Source organism: Myotis brandtii, unplaced genomic scaffold (genome assembly GCF_000412655.1).
Source record: "Myotis brandtii unplaced genomic scaffold, ASM41265v1 scaffold318, whole genome shotgun sequence".
NCBI classification, from domain to species: domain Eukaryota; kingdom Metazoa; phylum Chordata; class Mammalia; order Chiroptera; family Vespertilionidae; genus Myotis; species Myotis brandtii.
The window spans coordinates 345,160-355,085 of NW_005362190.1; positions in this window are offsets into that span (position 1 = coordinate 345,160).

A 9,926-nucleotide genomic window follows, 5' to 3' on the forward strand; every position below is an offset into this window, starting at 1 on the left:
CCTGTCTTGTTCCTGTTCTTAGGAGAAATGGTTTTAGTTTTTGCCCATTGAGTATGATGTTGACTGTGGGTTTGTCATATATGGCTTTTATTATGTTTAGATATGATCCTTCTATTCCCACCTTGCTGAGAGTTTTTATCAAGAAAGGGTATTGGATTTTGTCAAATGCTTTTTCTGCATCAAATGATATGACTGTGATTTTTATCTCTCATAAAATATTATTTTTAATTATTTAAATTTGAGAGGTAGAGATGATGAGAGAGAGCAAGAGATAGAGAGAGGTAGAGAGAAAGAGAAAGAAATATATATTTGTTGTTCTACTTATTGAAGTCTTGATATAAACTTTCAGCCATTTTTAAGGCCTATTGTTAAATAATTTAAGTGTCTAATAATTTTAAATGTAATTCTTCCCATTAGAGATAGGAGAGCTGGGAAAATATGGAATATACATTCTGTGGCTTGCAGTCCACTTAGAACCATCTAAGCATGATTTAACTTACATAAATCACTCTGATCACAATTATTAAATACTAGAGACCTGGTTCATAAAATTTTGTGTGCTGAAGGTTGTGGGAGGAGTCCCTTAGCCCAGCCTGCACCCTCTGGCTGCCCAGGAGCCCTTGGGGGATATCCAACAGTTGGACATCCTTAGTACTGCCGAGGAGGCAGGAGAGGTTCCCGCCACCACCGCTGCACTCACATCCATCAGCCCAGCTTGTGGCTGAGAGGAGCTCTCCCTGTGGGAGTGCACTGATCACCAGGGGGCGGCTCCTGCATTGAGCATCTGCCCCCTGGTGGTCAGTGCATGTCATAGCGACTGGTGATTCCAGGTCCTTCCACTGTTAGGGTCAGTTGCATATTTCCCTTTTGTTATATAGGATAGTCTGTCTAATCTCTATCCCTAGCTCCCCTGTCAATGGCCATCTGTAGCTTTTCTATAATGCAGGTTAATATTTCATCTACTTGCAAGCTTAAACACACCCCTCAGCTCAACAGGTACACTGCACTTTCTTCTCAGCTTAATTAGTCTCAGGAAATGGCACATTAGAAAGTATCTTAGAATTATACATACTAAGAGATCTGAAACAAACTGGAGCATGTCATTTAATTTAAATTGGATTTTATTGGTGGTGAAACTAAATTCCAAATAAGTGAAGTGATTTACAGAAAGTCATAGGAAACTGAGTTTATTCATTAGAATTTCCCTATGGATAGAATATTTATGCTCATCATTTTTTATAGCTCCACTCATACAAAAAAATGAGCTCTGTTTCTTTATCCTCTTGAATCTGGCTTCATCTTGTTACTTGATCTGACCAATAGAATAAGAAAGGAGTTGTGTTGTGTAAGTTTTAGAGCCTAAGATTCACAGGCCTTTCAGCTTCTGCTGTTTCCCTCATATAACATTGCCTTGAGCACAGCAGGTAAGAAAGGCAGCTTAGCCAGTGGAGGATGACAGACCAAAGGAAGGAGCATCAGGACCAGCACTGATGACCCAATATAGCTGTGGAGCCATCCTGGATGTTCCAGACCAGCCTACCCTCAACCTGAATAGCATGGAATGAGCCCAGGTGAAGCAGCAAAGTAACTATCAACTAACCTTTGGAATTATGAGAATTAATAGATTCCCATTCTTTTAAGTCACTATTTTGAGCTGGTATGGTGCATAGCAGTTAACTGATTTCCCAAAATAAGGACATTTCAGGTGGCCTATAAAACTGTGTACAATTTTCAACAGCAAGGCAAATAATTTAGAATATCAAGATGAAGAAAACAGTAAAGGTAGTAAGAAAAAAGGATGTGTATAAGTAGAGAAAAATATAGACTCATAGCCAGGCATATGGTTAACAGTGGCCTAAACAGAAGCATTTGAGATACTTAAGAGAAGTCAGGGGCACCTGAGAGATGCCATTCCATGAAGAAGGGACACTTCACCTCATGAATGCTGGAAAACCGTTCTTCATGTGGTTCTCACATTTTTTCGTGTTTTACGAGAAGGGGCACTGCCTTTGTTTTGGACTATCTTTTCAAAACTGTTTATATAGTGAAGAGCTTTGGAAGATAGAGGCCATATCCTTTTGGAGGAGCAAAGGAAGGCTTGCTAACAATGAGTATAAAATATTCAGTTTCCTTAAACGCAGGTTTCCATTTCTGTAAGACAACCCACACTGTGCAGAAATCCTCTGCTCCTCTGAACTGAGGCTCAGGAAACCAGTGTCAAACATGCTGATGCAGGGGCTTGCTGCCCTGTGAGTAATAAAGTCATTTATCTCTGACCCAGAAGTCTTGTGTCATCTATAAGTATCCATGAAACTCCAGGAGGCTAGCTTGTTAGCTTGTAAAAAGAAAAGAACCCTCAAATATATTACAGTTTTAACAATGAGGTCTTCTAAGTCCTGGCTGGGTGCTTGGTTGGGTTGGTTATAGCATTTTCCTGATATGACAAGATTGCAGGTTTGATCCTGGATCAGGGCACATACAAGAAGCAACCAATGAGTGCATAAATAAGTGAAATAAGTGGAACAACAAATCTCTCTCTCTCTCTCTCTCTCTCTCTCTCTCTCTCCTCTCTCTCTCTCTTCTCTCTCTCTCTTGAGACGACTTCACCTTTGACACAGAAACTTCCATCTGTATTCTATCATGCCTATCCTATTCTCCCCACCCCCACTCCTCCTTATGTAAATCAGCCGAGGGAATCAGATCTTGGAGAAACTTTGATCTCTTTATCTGAAGGCACAAAGATAGCATTGCAAAGCCTGCTGCTGGTGTGGAGGTGGCATCATTAGAAATGCTTCACATTTTTCTCACAAGTTTCACTCTTATACACAGTCGATCTTCCTCCGGCAAGGCCTTGGGGAAACCGGCAATGGAATGAGGAAAAGAAGGCAGGCAAGGTGGGAGGGAGGCTTATTTGAAAGGAAACATCAGCAAATTCTGATATGCAAAGTTTTGGAAAATCCTTCGTATCTCAGGCTCTTAGAAAGAACCTGAGGCTGGGCTGTGGACTTGGCTTTCTCATGTGTGATATTTTTTTAAAAGATGGTTCATGTTTGCAAGCCACTAAGTGCAACAGGCCTCTCATTGACGCCCACCCCCAGTCCTGTTCTGTGCCCCTCCTGCCTACATTGCTGCCAGTGCTCACTCTGAAATGCACATCTAACAACAGTGTTACTCCCTGGTGTAAGATCGGACTTCAGTTCCACTCCCACCCCACGGACTCCATTACCAGTAGAAAAATAAAATGTAAACTCTTCTCTGTGTCATTTGAAACCCTTCAAAATCTGGTCCCAGGCTACATTTTTTACCTCATCTTCTGCAAATCTGCACCTTTCTCCTGCTCTCCAGCCCACTGAACCCACTGCCCTCCCACCCTGTGTCGTGTCCGCCTCTGGATAGCCATGAGGTCCACCAGGAAAGACAGTGGCTTGGCCACTCTGGCTGCATCCATCCTCCCTTCCATTATCATTTCACAAATAGGTATTACTGGTTCTTTTTGGAAAAAATGTACAGAGGCCCATGGCTTGTAGTTGATCTCAGTTTACCAAAGGGGAGCACACAGGACATCACTGTGGAGCACAAAGTGACTTCGTAATTAGATAGTCACTCCAGGAGGACATGAATTCTGCCCTACACTCAGGCATTAGGCCAATGCCTAGCACACAGAAGACACTTGGTAAATATTTACTAAATGAAATAGTAAATAAATGGCCTGAATACTTTGGATTTTAATTCCAGGAGTTCCGAGAGCAAAAATAGGAGATGAGATTCAAATGAACCTATGATGGACATCACTGAATCTGTGCCCCTGTGACAGCCATGGTGGCACAAGCATGTCCTGGGGCACAGGAAAGTAGGAATTTCGCAGCAGTTCTCAACCTGTGGGTCGCAACCCCTGAAAATACATCCTGCATATCAGATATTTACATTACGATTCATAAAAGTAGCATCATTACAGTTATGAAGTAGCAACGAAAATAATTTTATGGTTGGGGGTCACCACAACATGAGGAACTGTATTAAAGGGTCTCGGCATTAGTAGCAACATTACAGTTATGAAGTAACAACGAAAATAATTTTATGGTTGGGGGTCACCACAACATGAGGAACTGTATGAAAGGGTCATGGCATTAGGAAGGTTGAGAACCACTGCAAGGTGTAAGTACTGGCGGGGAATAGTATACACTGCAGCACAATCAGAGGAAGGACCTTTCTGTAGCTCATAATTGCCAAAGGCCTAGGTTACTCATCTGTAGTAATGGGATGGAGGCCAAAGAGGAATTGTAATTCAGATGTCTCTTAGGTATACCTGAACACAAAATAAAGACAGATAATAACTCAGAAATTAAAACGTTACTATTTTTAAAATATTTTTTATTGATTTTAGAGAAAGAGGAAAGGAGAGGGATAGAAACATGGATCAGATGCCTCCTGCACACCCCCCACTGGGGATTGAGCATGCATCCTGGGCATGTGTCCTGATCAGGAATTGAATTGGTGGCCTCTTGGTTCATGGGTCGACACTCAACCACTGAACCACATCAGCCAGACAAACTTTATAATTTTTTGCAAAAGGAAAATAAATAGTGTTTTTGTTATGTTTAAGCAACATAAACTTATTTGGTTAAAAAATGAAGGAAAAGAAAGAAAGAAAAAGAAAGAAAGAAAGAAAGAAAGAAAGAAAGAAAGAAAGAAAGAAAGAAAGAAAGGAAGAAAGAAAGCTCTAAATCAAGAAAAAAATTAAGAGGAAAGAAGAAAATAAGAATTATAAACTTCACCATCTTGAGATAAAGTCTCTTAAGGATCATTGGATTTTAAAGCTCAGAATGCTTATCTACTCGAAATCCTGTTTCATTTTTACAAATGAAGAAAGAGAAGCTGGGAGAGGCTATTACTTTTACAAAGTCATATTCCAGTTCACTATCCATATATTGATGAGTAAGGAAATAACTGAAAGAAAAGTGTGTTTACCAGAACACATCTCCAGCTGCTGCCTGGGTTCCTCCTGTATGCTAATCAGTTAGCATTGATCCAAAACTGTTTAGGCCAAAAACATTTTCCAGAGCAGAAAGTCCCAATGATTTTGACTTTTAAATATCAAAGTTAAAAATAACATTTATAGAACTTCACACAGGAGTAAAAGCCCTTCACATTTGGCACTTTCCAGGCAAACGTGGTCTTCGAAGAACTCCAGCTCCATGCTGCAGCACAGACATCCATGCCAGATTAAATGCAGCACAATGAAGAGAAAAAAATAAGTCTGGAAACACTTTTTGTCCTCATAAAATGGAGAAAAATTAGAACCAGGAAGTCATCAAGTGTATTTAATTTGGATCCAGTCATCATGTTTGGAAAGCCATGCTATTTGAAATCATATTGCCTCAGCTCTCAGATGATTCATAGGGTTTGTTGTCTAAATGTCTGGCAAATACTCCAGGCCATTGCTCCTGGCATGCGTATCTAACAGATGTTAAAAATGAAAGGCTGACAGTTTTTACAGCATAATTAAATCTCTCCTTATTTCTCAAGTGCTATTTAATTTAATTTTAATCAAAAGTAATAACCATCCATACGTGCTGTAATAGTGACATTGATGTTCCATGTAAGGCATTACCTATTGTGCTTTAGGAAGAAGTCTTGCAATGAGAAAGTCACTTGATAAAGTGGTTTTAATACTTTCAAAACATTTAGAAGCAATGAACATACTCAAGGGAGATAAAGCTTCAGGTTGCCCCATAAAATGTTAAAAGGCCATGTGACCGATGCTCCAATATAATCTACTAGTATTGCGCCAGTGTCCTGCCTTCATAACTAACATGGGAGGAGAGATTCTTCTTAGAAAGACTAGGTTATGAATATACGTACTAGAAAGAGGTGATTTTTATTCATCAAGGCTGATGAAAGTAACTGAACAGATGATCCAAGGCATTGATTGGTCTCTGTCTTTGTCTATTAGGATTGTTATGGCAAAATAGCACAGATTGGGTGGCTTAAAAACAACAAATTTATTTCTCACAGTCTGGAGTGTGGACATTTAAAATCAGAGTGTCCATATGGTCAGCTTCTGTGCCTGCTGATGTTCTGCCTCCTGGTTCATAAATGGCGGTGTTCTTGCTGTGTCCTCTCTTTGCCGCAGGGGGAGGGATCTCTCAGGCCTCTTTATAAGGGCACCAATCCCACTTTTATTTTTTTTATATTTTATTGATTTTTTACAGAGAGGAAGGGAGAGGGATAGAGAGTTAGAAACATCGATGAGAGAGAAACATCGATCAGCTGCCTCCTGCACACTCCCTACTTGGATGGGCCCACAACCAAGGTCCATGCCCTTGACCGGAATCGAACCTGGGACCCTTGAGTCCACAGGCTGACGCTCTATCCACTGAGCCAAACCGGTTAGGGCACCAATTCCACTTTTAATATGATCACTGAGAGCATAAAGTTCTCAACATATTAATTTTGGGAGGACACAGACATTTAATATATAACAGTCACTGAGAAGTCACTGAGTTTAACTTGTAAATATTTATTTTATTGGTTTGGTTATAAGCATGGCTTAAATAGACATAATGCTTAGGATAAAATGGAATCATACATTTCAAAGATAGAAGGTACATAGGGTATGAGCTGGTCTAACCTTCATATTTTACAAACGAGGAAGGTAGAATCCAGGTGGTGAATTTGATTTACCCAAGTACCCACGACTGATGAGTTGAAGAAACAGAATCCTGGTGTCATGATTCCAAATCCAGTAGCTCTTTCATCTAACTACATTGTCTTTTCATTATTGACAGTATAACAATAGTTGGCAACTATGTTATACTTTTCTATGTAAAACCTCCATAATTATGACTTTATTTTAAGTAGAAGTAGTCTCCATCTCCCTCTTAAATTGGTTTCTATCTGGCTCACAACTTTATCGGAGTTATCACAGAAGCTAGTATACTGGCCATTGTTTGGAATTAATTAATATATTTTAAGTTAATTTAGGCCCAAGTGTGTGGTGTAACTTATTTTAACATACCAAGAAAGCTGTTGTACTTGAGATAGTTGTTATGTATTGTTTGGCCATAACTATGTTTCATATAATAAATTGTGATATTCTTGTTGGCTTTTCATTGGTTGACTATAAAGGAAATCCATTTAGGACAAATGTTGACAATGCTAGAAAATATCACACGAGTCACTCATATAGAACATAAAATTCTCATGTAATCAAGCCTGAAATGGTGGTTGGGCAAGAGGTACTATAGTTTTGAATCCAATATTAAAGATGTGGAATTTAGAACCTCTTGGTAGAAACAAAAGCTCTGTTACACGTCCATGGGTACTAGAGTGGTGAGCCTAAGCACAGAGCATCTGGCACTTGTGAGAGGCATAATACAAATATCTAAAGACTGCAACATGCAACCCTTGTAGTCAGAGGAAATATATAAAGCAGATTCATTTTAAGTGGATATACCCGATAACCTGATACCTGAACTTCTCCCCGAGAACAGATTAGAGTGATTAGAGGTAAAAACATTGAGCAGTAGGTATGTGGGAAAATTTGGGATAGCATTATTATCTGAGTGGGCAAAAATAAAATTAGGAGCTAGGTAAAAACTGGGAAAGCCTTTGAACAATTCAACAAGAGGAAGGTTAGAGCTATTTTGGGAGGCCAAAATATATTGTTTTGAATGCAGTAATTTGGTCTGGATATGAGAATGTCAACCCTTGAAAGAAAGGATAGGAGTACTTAGTAATTTTTGTGATTTGGTATGGGCCATTGTAATAATAGAAATAAGTAATATTTTATTAATATAATATTAGACATAATATGGGAAAAAATTAGAAAGTCAGACAGAGAAATAGTCATTAATTAGCACCATTTTATGAGGAGATAACATTTTAGGAAAATAGGGACTGTCTAATAGTCATTAGAAAAGTTATTCAGAAGGAGAATCTATGACTTAGTATTTAGGAAAATTAAATATATCAGGCTTAGTTATTATAAATCAATAGAGCTGCTTTAGTAAATTTAGTAGAAATTATACTGGTAAACCAAAACTAAAAAATTAAAATTAAAAATATTTAAATCACACACACACACACACACACACACACACACACACACACACACACAGAGGATGCAAGAATATTTATTTCCTTGTGACTCCAAATTGAGATGACCAAAATACACAGTGACTGTTGAATCGAATAGAGTTACTACCTCAGCAAAAATTGCACTGTCACTATGTTCCTAATTGCATAGCCAATTGATAACTCAGATTATGGTAAATAACATTATATAGATATAGAGCAGTGATGGCGAACCTTTTGAGCTCGGGGTGTCAGCATTTTGAAAAACCCTAACTTAACTCTGGTGCCGTGTCACATATAGAAATTTTTTGATATTTGCAACCATAGTAAAACAAAGATTTATATTTTTATATTTATTTTATATATTTAAATGCCATTTAACAAAGAAAAATCAACCAAAAAAATGAGTTCGCGTGTCACCTCTGACATGCGTGTCATAGGTTCGCCATCACTGATATAGAGTAAGAAAAGAAGGGGCAGACATGAAAATTGTGTAGCTAGCTTTTTCCTGGGGGATATTTGGAAAGGAATTTAAGAATGATGGGACCACAAAAAATGAAGCCATAAATAAAGGGAATTTTATGTTAAAGGGGGAGGGAGTGTTAAATTAATTCTGTATGCCTGAGGCAACTTCTGGTACCAGATATTTTTCCTTTTATTTCACCTACTAACCATTTTTCTTCATTTGTGTGATCAATAATTCATCCTATTTTTTTGCAGCACTGTTCAGAAAGGAACTCCAAGACTGCAAAGTGGAGGCAGCTTTCTCTGAGTGGCCTGTTAAAATGAATGCAGATTAGACCTACTGATGTGGCTCATGTCTCTGCTCTTCCTGTCATTTTTATGATGGAGGGTTTGCACCCAGTTAGAGGAGGTAAGAGAGAAGAATAAGGAGTAAATGCTGGATTTTAACATAGTTAGATCAGTGATTTTTCAACCAGTGTGCCCCAAGAATTTTTAAACATGCAATACCTGATTGTTTAGTGAGGGGCACTAACCTATTTTGCCTTAGATTGTCAAATAAAAAAATGACAACAGCCAACACAATGATAGCCATCTCGTGTAAAAGAATTAAAATTATACCTATTTATTTTTTTGTCAGATCAGCAAAAAAATATATTTTTTGGTGTGCCGCAAAAATTTAGTAATTAGTTTATGTGTGCCATGAGATGCAAAGGGTTGAAAATCGCTGACATAGACTATTAATATTGAAAAAAAGAGTTAAAATCAATATAGTAAAGATATATCCTATCTAATAAAAGAGAGACATGGTAATTAGCGTACGACCGCTACCCTTCCCATTGGCTAATTAGTGCGATATGCAAATTAACTGCCAACAAAGATGGCGGCTAATTTGCATACGTAGGCTCCAAGTGGCAGAGAGAAGCCTGATGACAACGCAGGCGTTCTGCCTCAACACGCGGGTGGAGGGCCTCTGGGCCTGCTTGGTCAGCACTGCCAACAATGGCGGCTAATTTGCATACGTAGGCTCCAAGTGGCAGAGAGAAGCCTGATGACAACGCAGGCGTTCTGCCTCAACACGCCGCGGGAGGGCCTCTGGGCCTGCTTGGTCAGCGCTGCTGGGGGGATGGAGGAGCAGAGACACAGCCCGCAGGGGGGCCGGCACCCAGCAGCCCCAAGCCCCGCCTCAGCGCTGGGGTCAGAGGAGCAGAGACACATCCTGCAGGGGGGGCAGCACCCAGCAGCCCCAAGCCCCATGGCCGAGGAGGCTCTGGGGCTGCTGGGGACGCTGGGGCCAGAGGAGCAGAGACACAAGCCTGCAGTGGGACCCAGCACCCATCTAAGAGAGGAAACAAGCTTTTGTTGGGTTTATTCTGAAGGTCAGAGAA